The sequence below is a fragment of the Leptonychotes weddellii genome, chromosome 3 (genome assembly GCF_054177405.1).
Source record: "Leptonychotes weddellii isolate Sample4059 chromosome 3, ASM5417740v2, whole genome shotgun sequence".
In the NCBI taxonomy this organism is placed as follows: Eukaryota; Metazoa; Chordata; class Mammalia; order Carnivora; family Phocidae; genus Leptonychotes; species Leptonychotes weddellii.
Window position 1 is genome coordinate 90,916,732 of NC_138371.1, and position 19,137 is coordinate 90,935,868.

Below are 19,137 nucleotides of genomic sequence, written 5' to 3' on the forward strand. Positions count from 1 at the left end.
TTTTCTCTCCAAGCAAAATATGAAGTTCTTCCTGAGAATGAAACTATGGGCAGCTGGTAATTATCCTATCATTGACAAGTTCCAAGAGCTACTTAGCCTTAGCTGATATTCCAGTAATTAAAACAAACCAAGTTGAAGGCTACCTTGTCACAAAGTTCCACAAATTTGCTTTTTGTTTGCTTTTTATTACTATACTCATGCTTGTCAGGAATACATTTTCTCTCATTACTCCTTGAGGGATGGCAGTTAAAAAGGAACAGATTATGAAAAACTTCATCTGGTGGCCAACCGCAACTTGCCATTTAATCATCTAGAGTGCCCACGCTAATTTTAATAATAATTAAGCCTCAAGGTTTGCTCATATCAATTAGTTTACTATCATTACAGGTAAATGGAACATAAATTCATTCTTCTCAACAACATTCCTACTCTCTGGGCCTGCACTTTATACTTCCTCACGTATTTGGAAATAACAAATTTCAGGTGTCACTAGAGAGAAGAGTTGAGAAAAAAAGCCAGAAGAGCTCTACCAAAGTGCTCATGGTAACCAAGGCAAAGAAAAACTAATTTCAAATATTCTGCTGCTTTTTTATATTGTTGAGGACAAAGAACCAGGGAGACGGAACTCTATAATTCATCTTGCTGGGACAGTGCTGTACTCTTTCTCCATCCCAGCTGCATGTCCCTTGCCCCGGCCATCTCTAACAGCCCTTCGTGAGAGGCGCATGGGGGAAGGAGGCTAGTGTTCGCGTTCGAGATCATACTCGCGAGAAAACAGGGAAGAAGACCAACAACTGCAGGAAAGAAAGAAGAAAACACAGTGAGAACACAGGAGACACTCAAATGGAGACTGAGCATAAGCACATCTAGAAATGTTAGACATCTTGGAAGGGGTACCAGACTGAAAATAAAATGGAGAAAATCTGAGTTTTTTTAAATTAAAAATTAAAGTCGGCGTGATCTTAAAAAGTTAGAGAAAATAAAAGCAATATATGCAAAAAAAAAAAAAAGTTAGAGAACTCAGGCATTGGAATTACAAATGTAAAATTCAAAAATGTAGAAGCATGCCCGGAAAAATTAGGAAATTCAGAAAACTGTTGTCTTTGGAAATACATAAAACCTTTCATCTTCCTTCTCGTTTTCCATATTTTTCAAAATTTTATGTAGTGAGCAATAATTATTTCATAATAAAAGTATATAAAAGGGGCACCTGGGTGGCCCAGTCAGTTAAGTATCTGACTCTTGATCTCAGCTCAGGTCTTGATCTTGGGTTGTGAGTTCAAGTTCTGCATTGGGCTCCATGCTTGGCATGGAGCCTACTTCAAAAATAAAGAAAAGAAAAGAAATAAAGAATATAAAAAATATAAACCTCTCTTGAATTGCACTGTGATACTATTAAAATATAATTAACCCGATGCTTTGCTACACAACAAAACATCTTCATTTATATAAATCCACAAGAAAAAAACACAAAACATGAATACACATAAGTCTTCCCATTTACGTGACTTCCTCATTTTAGCAGGCTAACCTGGAAAGTTCCATAACTTCCCTCACTCTCTGAGTATCTAGTTCCTCAACTTGGAGAGGAAATGACAATAATAATGAAAGATCTGGAAACATCCCTGCCAAGGCCAGCTCCCTGGAGGAAGCAAACGAATGCTATCAAAGCGAGCAATTCTATTTTTCTCTTCTTGTTTCTCAGGTGGTTTGACATTTAAAATAGCTAAACATCTGTGGGCAAGAGTTGTGCTATTCATATCATCTGAGAATAGGAAGGACAAGAGCAGGTGAAGGACAAATGTAAGGACAGGCACTGAACACCACAAAATTAAAAAAATACAAATGATAAGTGAAGGCATATGAGAAATCCATTAATAAAATAAACACATTAAAAAACCTTAGTGGGAGGCAAAAATAAGTGTGATTTGGGGGCAGTGCTGTTGTTGTGTAGTTTTTGCTGAACTAAATCTAATTCTACAAACCAACCTCGCTCTTGTTTTGTGAGAAACTTCAGTGAGCCCTATCTGCCTCAAGCTTTCACAGAAGTGAGTTGAACCTCCAGGCCTTGTCCCTCCATCTAGCTGCAAAAGTAATCCTGAGCATCTCTGTAGCCATCCTCGAGGGATACGCAGGAGCACTTGGAGCCTCCTATCACTTGGAGTCCAGGAATTAGAATGTATTCTTAGGGTTTCCTGGGTACAGCTGCTGTTCTTGCTCTCTCTCACAGCTCCAGAAACTGCCTTCCCTGATCCTTATAACCTGCCTGACCCTCTAAGGAGTTTTCCACACACCTAACCTCATTCCTGCTGGAACTTCTGTACATTCATCCAGACCTGTCTGGACTCAGGAATTCTGTTCCAAACTATGGTCTCCAAGTTCATTCCTGCCCTACTGTTGAATAATTCTTAGTAAGATCTGGAGGAAGGAAAAAAAATATTTGTATTCTTTTGGAAAGTTGGTGTAGCCTGTAAGGGGAGACCAAGGTAGAGGACTGCAATGAGGAAAATAAAACAAATATATATATATTTTGTTGTTTTATTTTATACACACACACACACACACACACAACAACAACAACAAAACAGTCATGGTTTGAAAGGAAGAATCCTGGCTGGCTTTTTTTTTCCTCCCAAAGAATTCCACACAGTTTCCTTTTTAAAGTATTATATTTTAAATCTAAAATGCAATCCAAGTAGCTGAATCCTCCTTGTCCTAAAATTTTACCAGAAATCCTTAAGAAGGAAATGTGAACTCATTCAAAATTAAGGACAGATTTATTCATTTCTTTTCTTTCTTTTTCTTTTTTTTTTTTTTTAAAGTAGGCTCCATCCTTTAGAAAGCTTAGTTGTTACCTTGATAGACTTGGGTTTGGAGTTTGGAGTTTAACATTCTATTTATTTTCTTCCATTTGAAAAATAAAGTCCTTTAAAAAATGCATCCCTCCTATCCTTCTACCAAGCAACCAAACTTTTGTTTTATGTAATAAATCTGGAAACATTCTGCTAATGGCCATTACAATAACATCAGATTGATAGAAAAACAATCACAAAAAATGTAAACTCCTTTTGCACAACTTCCAGTTTTCTTTATTCCTCTCTAGAGCACAAACAGATATTCAGAACCTAGATCTGTGACCCACTGTGAAGCACTTCAGAAAGAGTGCAAAATAGTATTTTACTAAAGCCAACCCCACTCCTACAGCATTACAAATCAATTCTAAACAGATATTTCCTTCAATGAGTATGAAAAGACTATGGACAATTTCTCCACCCAGGGAAAGAATTTCTCCACATAGGAAAGATAATGTGAAGAATTATTTGAATTATCTGCTTAAAAAGGTATTTGCAGGAGGATTCAGAAGAAAACATTAGAAAATATCATATTTGTGCCCTGAAATAGAATCAAAGGATATAGCTTCCATAATATTAGTTCAAATAGATGTGAGGAAGGGGGAATCATAGGATAGGAAGAAATTCTAAATCACAAAAGTAACAAAACTATTTTTGAAAAGAGATGTTGAAAAAGCTAAATTATATAGAATATCCAAATAACTAATTAAAGGACAAATTTGAAATATTTCTAAAAGATTTTTTTCTTTATTTGAGAGAGAGAGAGCACAAGCAGGGGGTAGGGGCAGAGGAAGAGGGAGAAGCAGACTCCCTGCTGAGCAGGGAGTCTGACATGGGGCTCGACCCCGGCCCGGAGATCACCACCTGAGCCAAAGGCAGATGCTTAACCTACTGAGCCACCCAGGCGTCCTGAAATTTTTATGTAACCCATGAAATGACAAAGAATTCTAAATATGAAGGAATATAATACATATAGAGAACAGATACTAGAGTTCAGAACAGTTGATACTAAGTATTTCTTATAAGAAGTTTCAAAATAATAAATGCTCATTGAATCTTAGATAAAACTAATAAAAGGGATGGTTGTCTAGTGATATTATGGTAGAGATGTAAGATGCTTATATATAGTGACTCACCAGCTTACAGAAAAGAAAAATGAAGATGATTTTAACCCTGTCCTTGATACATTACAAAGGAATATTAGCTGCAGAGATTTGAAGGAAACATGTGATATATTTTGAATTAGGACTCAATCAAACTTTAGTTATTACAGAGGATGAACAAAAACTTTATAAACAGAAGTAAACCAAAATGCAACTCTTAAATACCATTTTTGTGTTAAATAAGAGAACAATAATTCAGAGGGCTTTTAGTTAATAGAAGAAATAAATAGAGGGGCGCCTGGGTGGCTCAGTCAGTTAAGCATCGGACTTTTGATTTCAGTTCAGGTTTTGATCTCAGGGTCTTGAGATCAAGCCCCCGAGTTGGGCTCCATGCTTAGCACAGTCAGCATGTCCTTCTCCCTCTGCTTCCCCTGCTCACATGTGCTCTCTCTCACTACTCTTTCTCTTTATCTCTCCCTCTCTAAAAATAAATAAATAAATAAATCTTTAAAAGAAATAACTAGAAATTTTTAAAATAGCCAAAAAGCAAAGAAATATAAAAATATGTTAAAGTAATTATTATGACCTAACTTGATTTAATCAGACTTCTAAGTTCATTTATTAAAAGGGCCTATTCAATAAGACAATTTTTTTAAAGAAAAAGAGGGTGGGGAGGGAAAAGAGAAAGTTGATGTTAATCTGCTTCTACAAAAACATATTTAAATGCTTGTACTGTGCAGGTAGTGGGCCTATGGCAGATGAGCAGACCACTTCTGCAGGCTAAGAATAGAAAGAAGACTCCCAGTTCAGGAACCAAATTTTTTTTCTTTTCTTTTCTCCCTGGTAAAATTCCACTAAAATTATATTAAAAGATTAAATGCATTTCTTAATGAAAATATCTAAAGGAGATGAATCCCAAGCGCACAAGGTACTTAAATAAGTTTATAGCAGAACAAAAGGGAGTAGAAGCCTTGTGAATGACATGGAAATAAAGCAGTAATCTGACAAGGACATTATTCCCTGCAGAATCCCTGGAGGCTTGGGCAGGTCTAATGCGGGAATGGAGTGAGAAGAAAGGGTATGAGTTCATTCAAAGTTGATCTGGTTAGTCACTGTGCCAGTTGCCTCCCTACACTAACTTACATCTTCTCTGCTCACCTTGTCCTCGATTCCTAAATACATTTTATTCTGGGTAAAACCCAAAGGATTAGCTTCCAAAAAGGCAGAAGCACTTACTCTGAAGATAATTTGATAGTTTAGATGTATGGCAATTATTACCAACAGGTAGATTCTCCATCAAATTGCATTCTAATAAAAGTATTTCATATATAAAAAATTAAAGAAACATATTGCTCACTTACTAATAATAAATAATGCTCTTAAAATAACTTTTCAAGTCAACACAAGATTAAAACATAATTAAAAATCCCAAATCAAAGGAACCATAGTGTAAGAGGATGGCTGATGAGCACTGAAACCTCTGAATGATATACTTAATTTCAAACAATTGTTATAACAAGTCAGAGCAGGCTATCTGTGGGGTAGGTGTGGGAGGCCCAAATTTTAGTGACTTAATACAATATAAATTTGTTTCTGGCTCACAAACAGTTAAATGCAAAGTGACTGGTGAGTGACCATCACTCACTCAGAGGCCCTTGGCCTTTTGTAAGTTTCAACACTAATGGGGAAATAGGGAATAAAGGAAAATGAAGAATTTTAATCCTTTAGAAAGTTTGGATGATTCTTACCATGATGACCTTTGGTTTGGAGTTTCTATTAGTAGATTTGACTGATTTATTAATGGATTTGACTAATTCTACTTAAAATAAGTAATTAAATGGCTTTCTTGATAATGTGAATAAAAATTTCTGAATATTTGATTTGAAGTAAAAAGCTGGGCATAAAACTCCAGTGTGAAGCAGCACATATTACTGATGAGAATTAATACATTATTATCATTTGCTTTTATTATTTAAAGGAGTCTTAAAATTACTATCTTCCTATTTTCAATTGATGATTAGAAAAAAAATAGACTTAAATAGCCAATAACAAAATTTTAAGAGTATTCATACTTTTCAAGACACTATAGGAAAAATACATGTAAAATAGTACAAGTGAGAGACAATAAAATATAAACCAAAAATTTAAAAAAAGAATAGCATTATGAATTAATATCAATTGATTAACATTAGAAAATGCTAAAAATGAATGCTCAGAATTCTAAAACCTAAAATGCATGAAACAAATAATTCAAAGGAAAGCCCATCAAATAAACTCAAAATTAATTTATTCTTAGAGTTTAAAAAAAATGGAACAATGATGGATAAATATCAAATATAGGATTAAAAGAAGTTTGAAAACAAAAGCAATCCTAGTGTCTGCTTCCATTTACAATAAAACTCAAAATCAGGCAAGCGATAGTTAGAAGTCAGGATGGCAGTAACATGTTGGAGGGCAGTCACTAGAGGTACCATCCAAGTGGGTGCTTCTGTCTTCTGAGAGTATTCGGTTTCTTTGTCTGGATACTTGGTTACATAGGTATGCACACTACATTAATGTTTACTGATATTGAGTCTTACCAGTCTCATGATGACAAAATCATTTGTATCTATGTATGTTACACTTCCATAAAATATTTTTTAAAGGCAAATATATTAGTTATAGAAACAACTCATAAAGTATTCATGAATTACCATAAACATTACCAAAGCTGTTTAGGACCTAGGAATAAATCTACAAAATTTTGCTAAATAAAAATGACAGACTTGAATAATTGAGAAGACAGATATTCCCTGGCTGTGGTGATTAGATCAGGTTCATCAGATCAGAGTGAAATATGGCATTTTCTTTCAGGGGATGTAGGGAGAAGACCTGACCCTTTCCAGTTGATGTGTGAACAGATAGGAGGCCCTTTTATCAACATTAGTGGAACAGAAAGGAGATTAAAACTAAGACAATGGCTGAGAAACAGGCCAGAGCCTTGATCAAATCATGCTAGTTCACCTTTCCTTTGTATCATTTCTGTCATATAAATTAATAAGCATCCTTATTGGAACACTTCTCTCCCCCAATCTGTGTCTGATAGTTATGGATACCAAGAACCCATGGGAAAGTACACTTAGTTCCTGCCCATGCTGCCCTCAGGCATTTACATCCTATCAACGATTATGGATTGAATAATTTATGTCCCCTCAAAATTCATACATTGAAACCATACCACTCCCAACTCCCCCACCCCCCATGTGATGGTATTAGAAGATGGAACCTTTGAGAGATAATCAGGATTAGACGAGGTCCTGAGGATGAAGCCCTCATAAATGGGATTGAGGGACTTGCTTCCTTTTTCTGCTCTCTGCCATACGGCAGGTCCTGCCTGAAATATAAACGACCTCCAAGATTGTTACACAAATGAATTAGGTCTCCAAGATAAGTAATGGAGAAATAGTACTTAAGATCATGATTCTTATTTTGAAAGATCCTTTCCCTGGGCTCTATAATACATGGCCTCTATTCAGATTACAAAGAAGGGCTCAATAGTTTTAGTCAGTTTCTTTGTTTCACATAATAATAGCTTGACTACAACATTATCGTCTATGAAAAGAAGGATCTCCCTCTGGGCAGCTGAGAAATAATTCTTGAAAGATAATGTTTGATCATGAAACAATAGAGTTAAGGTTAAAGCCAATAATTCCCCAACACCAATATTTAAATGTAGTGTAAATTGTCAGACCTCTTTCTTTTCATCCTTTTCAGTAGGAGTGAGTATGCAGGTGTTAGAGTATTGAAGAAAAGCTGCAGGGTTTTAAGGGGCACAAAATAATCAGTTGAAATAATAAAAGAAAGCCAATTAAATGGGTGCTATGACTATAAACAAATGATGAGGGTTATTTTTATTTAATGAATTTAATTCACAGGGTTACAAAAATATATCATCTCAAAAATATCCCGAAGCACTAACTTAACTCTCTCAGTTGACAGCCATATCTCTCCTGTTAGTGGTCAACTAGTTTATATTCAAATACCTCCACTGATGAGGTCACATTATCTCTTGAGACACTGCATTTTCTTTCTGGCCAAATCTAATTACAAGAAAGTTCTTTGAAATTTATAACAGAATTTTTTCATCCTGTAAGATTCAAACATGCATCTGATCTTTACCCCTGTGAATCACAAAAAGCAAAGCTAATGACTCTTCTGTACAACAGTTCCCAAATGTCATTTGCAAAACAATCTTCTAAAATGTGCATTATTCTTATTTTATATTTAAGTACACTAAACCTTATAGAAGTAAAAAAAACTTATGAACTCTATGTATCCAGGAATTATCATGTAGACGCTGGAGCCTAGAAATACCACAATTGTTATAGGTGAGTGCATTCTAAATGTGATCCAAAAGGTAACAAATTTAAAGACCTTTGATTTCTCTTCGCCCATTGTGTCTTAGTTGTATTATGAACATGTGTTATTTGCCAGGCACTGTGGCAGTGTTGGGAATTTCCATGGAGACTCTAATATGCACATAGAGAAGGATATATACAATTGCATGGATAGAGATGTAAACTGTTGTGAGAGGAATTTAAGAAAAATAAGTGGCTCAGAAGGGCATATAATATGATGAGGTGGCCTCTCTGAGGAGCTCAGGCTCTATTGGAGTAGATCTTGTTTAAAGGACAGTAAGTTCATATTGTTTGGAAATGAGAGGTGAAGGCAGAGAAATGCACGCTAGGGTCTCTTAAGCACTATTGATAAAGACATTGGTCTTTAGAACAAAAGGAATCCACTGATTTTTTTGAATGTGGTTGGATGATAAAGACTGGTTTTCAGGACAACATGAATCTATTTAATTATTTGAGTGGGGTTGGGTGACAGGATTATATTTACATATCCAAAGGATCCCTACTGTCAGCTGGCCATTTTCATGGGGTTTTTTTTGTTGTTGTTGTTGGTTTATTTTGTTTTGTTGGCTTGCACTCTGGGGTGGGGCCAATTATCTGTAAAGATGGAAAACAGGCAGAATTGAAATAAAGAAAACATTTATTTGGGGTCTGAGAATTGAAATTCAGGAAGCACAGATTTGGGTAGCAACCTGAATTCTGTCCCACTATGAAGCAAAAGCCAGGGATTTTTTAAAGACTAAAAGGGAATGCTTGTATATGTTATTTACAAAGAATTTTGATTGGTGTTGGTGGAAGAAAACTGATCTTGGCTAAACATAATTGGTTGCTAAGGTTATCACTAAGCAAAAATCCATTATTGCAGCATAGTGCAGGTGTTTGTGTAGAGAGTCCTTGGAGTATTTGTGGTTTGGCCCAGTTCAGAAGTTCATGGTTCCACTCAGTGAGGACCTGTGTAAGGCCACCTCCTTAATGGCCTCCCAGCACCATTTAAAATGCATGAGAGAAGTGACTCCATTTTACTTCACCTTTCACAGTATTAACAAGCCCTACAGGTAATTCTGATGCCTGCTAATATTTGAGAACCACTGAAGGAGGTTTTTATTTAGAACATTTGTTTCCCCGATCCTGACTGCACATTAGAATCACGTGGGGGCTTGCTGAGTTTACTTTAAAAAACAAGCAAACAAACAAAACCCCCAAAAACCTAAACCTATTTAATTGGTCTGGTGTGAAACCTGGGCATCAGTACATTTTAAAACTGATTTTAAAGTGTAAACATCTTTGAAAACCACTGGGTTAGGAATTAAACTCTTGTTGATCCTGAAAGGATTTCCTAAGACTGGGAAGACAAATGGTGATAAATTGTGGGAACTGCTTCTGGTTTCCATTCAGATTTTTGGGATTGGGATGTGTTTGGACTTCAGAGGAGGGTCTTAATTCCAGGGCACTCAATGAAAGTACTACAAACCTTGACAGTAGCCAAGAATATTCCCAGTGGCTAACGCTATAGAAGAACTGAACCTTTTGAGATTTTCTGCATTGGAATGCTGAGAGCCCTGTAGGGTGTGAAGATGAGGGAGGGGGTGTTATCCAAAAAAAACAGGAGCAGCAGAGGTGAGTCTAGCCAAAGGTGTACACTAATGATCAGGCCCTTCCCCTATTCTGACACTATACACCTTGAGATACTCATATAGTCTAATTAAGACAAGGGAAACTCCAATCTCAGGTGGAATTAAATAACCCATGCACCAAAAGCCTAGTTCTCTGGCATCTAAAATCAAGGTCCAGAAAATAAATTCTATGGTTTATGGTTTAATAGGCTCTGTTTGCCAATTTACAGAGAATGAGAATAAGTTCAAACTCTTGACTGAGAAGTGATCTTTAATATGTTGCAAATGATTAAAATATAACTAGTTGCTTAATTGTAAGACCTGAAACTATAACATTCCTAAAACAAAATGTGGGTGGTCAGCTCCTTGACATTGGTCTTGGCAATGGTTTTTTGGATTTGACACCAAAAGCAAAATTAATAAAAGCAAAAATAAACAAGTGGGACTACATCTAATTAAAAGGCTTCTGCACAGCAAAGGAAACCATCAATAATATGAAAAGTCAAACTACTGAATGGGAGAAAATATTTGCAAATCATATATCTGATAAGGGGTTGATAACCAAAATATATAAAGACAACTTGATAGCAAAAAAGCAAGCAATTCACTTTAAAAATGGGCAGAGGATATGAATAGACATTTTTCCAAAGAAGACATACAGATGGCCAACAGACATATGAGAAAATGCTCAACATTGTTAATCATCAGGGAAATGCAAATCAAGACCGCAAATGAGATATCACTTCTCACCTGTTAGAATGGCTACTATCAAAAAGACACATGCTACTGGGGATGTGGAGAAAAGGAAACCCATGTGCACATTTGGTGGGAATGTAAATTGGTGCAGCCACTATGGAAAACAGTATGGAGGTTCCTTAAAATATTAAAAATAGAACTATCACATGATCCAACAATTCCATTTTTATGTATTTATCTGAAGAAAAGAAAAACAATGCAAAAAGACAGCTGCTCTCCCATGTTCATTGCAGCATTATTTACAGTAGCCAAGATATGGAAACCCCTTAAATGTCCATTGACGGATGAGTGGATAAAAAAATCTGATATACATCTAATGGAGTATTATTCAGCTATAAAAAAGAATGAAATCTTGCTGTTTGCAACAACATGGATGGGTAATGGTGTGAGAAAGTCATAGAAAAAGAAATACTGTGTGATCTCATATGTAGAATCTAAACAAAACAAAACAGTAAGCTCATAGATACAGAGAACAGATCAGTGATTGATTGCCAGAGGCTAGAGTCATACCTGAAAAAGGCTAAGGAGCCACATTACCAACCATGTTATCATATAAGAATGAATACAAATATGTATAAATGTATACAAATGCAAAAATATAATCATTTTCTATGTAAAAGACTAATATTGGGGTGCTGGGGTAGCTCAGATGGTTGAGCACCGGCTCTTGGTTTTGGCTCTGGTTATGATCTAATGGTTGTGAGATGGAGCCCAGTGTTGGGCTCCCCGCTCAGTGGGGAGTCTGCTTGGGATTCTTTCCCTCAGCCCCTCCACCCTCTTCTCTCAAATGAATAAATAAATCTAAAAAAAAAAAAGAAAAGACTAATACTTTACTACTGATTTGACTTCCCCAAGAAGTAAAGTGATTCCAGATGGAAGAGATGGGGTGCTGGAGACATGAGCACAGAAACTGACAAAACATGATTAATTTTTAAAACCCATAAACAATTATGTAACATAGTCGAAAGGGATAAAACAAAACTTACAAAATGCTAAGATGCAGGGCAGGGAGTGAAGCCTTTCCATGGATAAACTGTTAAGATCTTCATCATTGTCAGAAGGAAAATAGATATAGCAATGGACTTATTTGAACAAATTTATTACATATGTACCTTAAAAATAAGTGTAATCACAGAAACTAAAGAAATACCACTAATAGCAAAGAAGTCAGAAGGAAAGAAAGGGAATAGAGAAAAAATGTCTCAATAAAAGAAGGCAGAGGAAGCATTAAAAGAATAAACAGAGAATACAAAATAAATGAGTAGAACATTTATTTCTGTATTAGTAAATACATTACATGTACATAGATTATTGAGTTAGACAAAAAGAGAATAATAAAAATAACATTATGTGCTTACCATATACTCATCTAAAGTAAAACCACACAAAAACATACATCAATAAGAAGATGGAAAACTATATATATTAACTAAATACCAATTATAAAAACAAAGATTTGGGATCATAATATGAATATCAGAAAGAATGTAAATTAAAGTAAAAAACACTACTAAGATTTAAGATAATCCCTGTAAAACAATAAAGAGAACAATTTATCAAGAGGACATGAAAATCTCATACTAATATAATATATATAGTCCTGAATGATAAAACAAACTTTCGAGAAGAATTTTAAAGTCCCATAATTATAGTAGAGAAGTTTTTTTAAAGATTTTTATTATTTATTTGTGAGAGAGAGAGGGTACCCATGAGTGGGGGGAGCGGCAGAGGGAGAGAGAGAAGCAGACTCCCCACTGAGCAGGGAGCCCGATGCGGGGCTCGATCCCAGGACCCTGAGATCATGACCTGAGCCAAAAGTAGACCCTTAACCAACTGAGCCATGCTGATGCCCCATAGTAGAGAATTTTAAATATATTTTCACAATAAACATATAGATCAAGAAAGAAAATTGAGGATTAAAAAGTGCTAAACGGTAATAAACTAGCATAATCTAAAATACAGAGCAGACTTCATATAAGACAGATTGTATGGCTTTGCTCCACGTTTTGCACTTATATCCACTGAAATAAGTATTTGCTAAATTTAAAGGAGTTCTCTCAAATATATTGAAATTTTCTTGTCTTGTGCCATTTTTCTTTATTTGATTTGAATGCATATACTCTTTGGGAATTAATTCAACTTTATTTTACTGAAATATAACAAAGGCATTTCCCACTTAACATGAACAATTTGTTCTGGATGAAAATACTAACTGAAAGCCTATTTGCCATTATTTTAAATGGAGAAACTCATAGTGCATTAAAAGTGGAACTCCTAACAATTTCTAAAATATCACTAAAATACAGAAAACGTATTTGTATGTGTTTGTGTGTGTGTGTGCTTGAAAGCTTACTTTTCTTCTGTCTTTATAACTTTCTTTAACACATATTTTGGGGATTCATTTGAACACTGGGTATTTAGCTCAATAAAAAATAAAAAGCACTATGGAAAGGAGAAATACCATAGCAGAGTGCCTCTCACAAAAACTGATACTGTGATCCCTCTCTTAGTACCATAAACATTCAAATACAATCTCCTTTTATTGACATCCAATTCAGGATCCTTATGGGTGATTCTGATGTTCTTTTCTCCTCGACCTTTGGAATGTTACTCAAATCTTTTCCAAGCTCTTTATTCTCTTAAAGCTTTACATTGAGAATATGGGCATACATAACACTTCTTTTCTGGATAAAGTGTTGAAGTTCTATAAAGTTCAGATTTTACCAACCAGAGGTGTTCCACAGGCATGCATTAAACAGGTGATATGTGATAAAGTGACATGCCCTTAGTGCTGTTTACAAATACAGTACAACTTATATCATATTGTATGTAATTTACTCAACAGTATGTTTTTTGATATTAACTGCTGCTAAGTTTTTCGGTTTAAGGTTGCATATTTTATTAAGGGATCAGTAGACTATTGTAGCATATTTGTATTTTCTACATTTGAGGCACATGCAAAACTTATCTCCTACCTGATTCTAATTTAGAGAAATGGTTTTCACACCAACCAAATGTCTTTTCAATAAAATCACTTTAAAATCACCATTGGGTGATTGGTGAAACAATACAAATTTTTTTAAAAAGTCCTTATAAAATTGACTTATATGCCTACAAAACATTTTCTTCCAGTCTTTTTCTATGCATTTAAGATATGCATATATCAAAAGCATTGATGTAGTCTTTATATTTAAATGTGGCAGGGTAAACATGCACCTGTGTCTCTGCTCCTTCCATTAATTCCCATGGAAGGACAGCAGAGGAATCAAATCAGCAAGGACATGAGGACTGAGGAGGAGAGGATGATGGTGAATGAAAAATGTCAAAAAAGGGCACCTGGGTGGCTCAGTTAGTTAAGCGACTGCCTTCAGCTCAGGTCATGATCCCGGAGTCCCGGGATTGAGTCCCGCATCGGGCTCCCTGCTCAGCAGGGAGTCCTGCTTCTCCCTCTGACTGTCCCCCCCTCATGCTCTCTCTCTCTCATTCTCTCTCTCAAATAAATAAATAAAATCTTTTAAAAAAAAACACTTTAAAAAAAAGAAAAATGTCAAAAAAAGTTTTAGAAGATGAAAATTGGTTGCATAAATAGCATCAAACTACACTTTAGCTTTTTCACTCAGTGAAGTGCTGTGTCAGGATTTACAGCTAATCTGTGGTATTTCCTCTAGCCCTAGGGATGCCAGAGAATTTGACCCTGAGATAAATCCTCTTCAAAAGACCAAGTAAGGGAAGTATAGGAATATTCTGTCTCCAAGATAAATGAAGGTCCTGTTGAGTTTGCTTTGTACCAGACTCAGCTCCTGTACCTGCCTGTCGAGATTATTTATTAAGTAACCTATTATTGATGAGTAACCTGAAATTGATAAATAAACCATAATTGAGGAGTAACGTGCAATTGATGAGATGCAGTTTCCCCAAGGAATGAGCGCTAGTCAAGTACCCCTGAGAGTGCTCCTGACTAATGAGGTGTGGAGAAAGACACCACTGAGGACGGCTTTCTTCAGCCTCATCTCACATGACTACTTGGATCCAATGGGGAATGACTGGGACATTTGCAATCTGCTCCTGGGAATCACAAGACATCTGCTAGCTCTTGCTATGCATTATCTTCTGCCGGTCCTATACTCTTTTTTAAACGAAGTAAATTTGGTCTTGGGTGAATGCCATAGTGTCTTCTAAATTTTATTGTTAATAGCAACCTAAAACCATTGTTGCTCACCAAGCAGAATTAATGTTAAAGGGTAAAAGAAGGAAGAGAGAGCAGAGAGGCAAATCTGTGCCCTAAAACACCAGAAAGTCCAAGGAATTGGAAACACTGCCTTTGGGAGTAACGACAAAAGAAGGCTTGCCTGAAAAGCTTTTAAGGAGTATGCATATCCCCATACTTAATGATTTTACTACTTTATGGCAGGCAACCATGCTTTTCCTACCCAAGAGAAGGGTTCCCTTTTTGGATGCATGAATTTTGTTTATATAAAAACAATGTCTCTCCCCTGGAATGCAAAAAGAAAGCAGAGACAGAGAGTTTCAAGAGGTCTTGGGCCCTGGCATATACCAGAGACAACAACTGAGAGGAAAAGTAAGTCACCATATTGAAAACAGGGCATTTGTGTAAAATCTTACACCCAATTATGTACTCTAATTTTCCTTCTTAGCTCCAGAAATGTAGATTTAGAGATTATACTGGAGATTGAAGGATAGACAGAGCACCTATGTTTCTTGATATTTGAATTTCCTCCAACAAAAACCATATCCCATGTGATTATCTCACTCTGCGCCAACAGTTGATGAGCCCTGTCCACGCATACACTGTCTAGTCACGCTCACATTAGAATGGACAGCATTTGTCAGATATTTGAAAAATGCTTTAAAAAAGAACAGAGACTTCCCCCCCCAAAGAGAGAGAGAAAGAGAGAGAGAGGATGCTAGTCAATGGAATGAAGGAGCAAAGTGAAGAAGAGGTGGTCATGAGGTCTAGGAAATGGGGATGGGTGCTAGCAAAACCAAGAGGAGAAGGAAATCCCCAGATGGATGGGGAGTAATATGCTGAGATAAATACTCTGCATCTGGCATAGAGAACAAGCAGTACACTCTGGAGGAAAAGACAAGAGAGAACCTAAGGATAGAAGTTTTCAAGGAAAACAGACAAATGGTGCTGATAATTTGCCTGGTGTACTTAATGATATTAGGGTGAACATTTTAGTTGAGAGCCTGGAGATAAATTAGTGATAATTAAAAAGAAAAGGCAGCCAACAATATAATTACTTAATTATTAACTTGAGGAAAAAGACAAAGTTAATCAAAGTAAATTTCAGCTGTAACATTAATATAGTGGTATGATAAAGACAGTAATATTGATTTAATGAAAACTGTAATATAGCAATAGTGGAAGGCCAAGAGATGGGTATTTATTATTTGTGGAACGGTGCATGGAGCTCAGTCCTAATATTCTATAGTAGAAAGCCCATAGATAAAGCTATGATCTTATTATTTGGGAATATGGAAGTAAATACAACAGAAGTAACTACACGAGTTAAAAATGGTGGCTTGTAGGGGTGGGGCATAGAGATGGGAGGAGTAAGGAGTGAGAAAAATGATCCCTTTTTTCCATTAGATGCCTTTTGATATTACCTTATTTTTTAATATGCTCATGTGATAAAAAAATAAGAAATTAAAAAATCAAATTTCTAAAAACTGAATACTTCCTATAATACACCCTTCAGAGATAACACTTATTAACCATTTGCTATAAATTCTTCCCCCTGTTCAGATCTAAGTCCAGTTCATCACTTAGTGCCCTTAGGCTAGTTTTAAAATAGTTTCCTTATGTGAAGTTAATTAGTAAATATACAGTTGGGGAAGGTCATGGAAAGGACGAGACCACTGGTTGACCTGCCAGCTGGATCTGGGCCATCCGAGGCTCCTCACCCCCTTCTTGTCCTTAGATGTACGCCCTATCTACTAGTCCCAAGCTAGCAGCCATTTCAAGGACACAGCCTGGGGAGAGCAACTCGTTGCTAAGACCATCTGGACAGTATACATGACTGAATCCAGTTAAAGTCTCTTAAAACTTTTAAGATTTGGCAAGCAGGTGTGGGGGATCTACTCGTCTTGCAGCCACCCAAAACAAGCCTCATATGCAAATTCCCTTGCTTATTTTTTTAAAACATTTTATTTATTTATTTGTTAGAGGCAGGCAGAGGGAGGAGTCTCCCCATGCAGGACTCCATCCCAGGACCCTGGGATCATGACCCGGGCCGAAGGCAGACGCTTAACCAACTGGGCCACCCAGGCATCCTCCCAGATTCCTTGCTTATTAAACCTGCCACCTGCCAATCTGGAGTGGTCTGCTTGTCTTCCATCTCTCTCTGCCCTCTGAGTGTGGAGGTCAATTTGTGAAATGACACGCATCTCATGGGGTTGTTATGAACGGCCAAAAAGATCATACATATAAAATACTTTGCATAGTGCTTAGAATGTCTCATTTTTATCTTCACAGAGATTATAGGTTTATTGTGATTTTATAACTTCTGATATGGGATCTTATAAAATGTACCGGTTTGCTCTTTGCTTTCATTTAACTAAATATGTAAGGTACACATCTTCTCTGTCAGTACACATAGATCAAGTTTTTTCAACCCTGATGCTACTGGCCGTTTGGGTGGGATCATTCTTTGCTGTTGGAGGCTGTCCCGTGTACTACAGGATGTCTGATAGCACCTTTGGGCTCTACCCACTAGGCACCAGTGGCAGGATTTCCATTCCCCACCTGCAACAACCAATAATGTTCCCAGACATTACCAATGTCCTCTGGGGACAAAAATCACCCTCTTGTTGAGAAACACTGATATATATTTCTTATTTTCTTCACTGGCGATAGTTTCTTCCTACAGAAGTACCAAGATTTATTTAACTACTCCCTGAGCAGTGGATATTTGATTTGTTTCTTATTTTCAATATTATAAAAAATGCTCAATGAAGATTCTCGGTTTCAAATTTATAGTCAAAATGTTGTGGTAAACATTATTGTATGCAAATATTTGGCTATGTCTCATATCATATCCTGGAAATAAGATAGTAGGGCATGCACAATTAAGATTTATAAGTTTAAATTTAAGTTGTAAAAGTTATAGTGACTTTACAAATGCATAAATAGAAATATATATGAATGCATACATATTACATATATAATTTCATTATCCCTAAAATCATCAGGATTCTTTATACTAAAAGCTTGTCTAAATAAAAATAGAACCCTTTGCCTTCGTTGTAGATGTCTCAAACTTGGTAGCAAACACTTTACTTGGAAGATACTGTCTGCTGATTTTCAGGCATCATAACTGAACCGTGAAAATGCTCTTGAGAGCATTTTTCTCCAAAAAGAGAAGTTTAGGATATACGCTTCTGGAACAGTAGAAAGCAGAAAAATGTCTCCCTTTTCAAAGATAGAGATCTGAGGAAACCACTAAGATAAATTTATTATTTATGGGAGGTTCATATATTAGTTTGGAAAATGCAAGCATCAAGATGGACATTTACACTCTTTCTAAAGGCCAAGACATGTGCTGACTTACTTTATAAAATTACATTTTTGAGGTGTTTTATCTATAGGAGCAGATAAAACTATGTGTTGCTATCAACTTGCTTATTCCAGATGCATGTTTAACAAGCTTTTCAAAAACAAATTAATATAAATAAAGGAATACAATAACACAAGCAGATGGACAGAAACAGTCCAAAGAGGAAAAGTCAATGAAAGCATTTCTTTTCTATTGCTTTGGCAATCAGAAAGTTCAGATATTTCCTTCCCATTAACAGAAAGTTGTCCAGAGGCAGAGTCCTAAAAACCAACATAAAGTGTTAAAGAGATTGAGGAGGTACTGGTAAGATGTCTGGATTCTGAATATTTCATGATTTGTCACCATTCTGAGGGTGTCAGGATTTACCTTTCTTGCAACTTGGTCTTCAAAGACATAATAAAAGCATGCAGACAAACCTCTGGCACTTGATGGCATTCTCAGCAAAAATGTCCCAGGAACCCTTCATGCTTTAAAGATCCATAAAGAAAACTATAGCTGGAGCCGGCTGTAGGTATTTTGTGGGTTTTTCTGTATTTTTTGTTAGCTTTTTTTTTTTTTTATTATCTGTGAACTGTGATTTCATACACATCTAAATGCCTGCTCTCAAAATCCTCTCAAAATAATCTTCATATAGCTTTCTATAGCATTAGTCACCACTTTGGATAATTGAAACAGTCTCTTAATAGGCTAATGCATCATATGGGAATGAGAATATTTTGTATTTAATAAAATGTTTTTATTAAAAACATAAGTTCTGCTTTGCATAAACTTTGAGAACATAGACCATTAAAAAGTAAGAAAACACCATATTTCCATCACCAGCAGACTCGCTTTTTTTT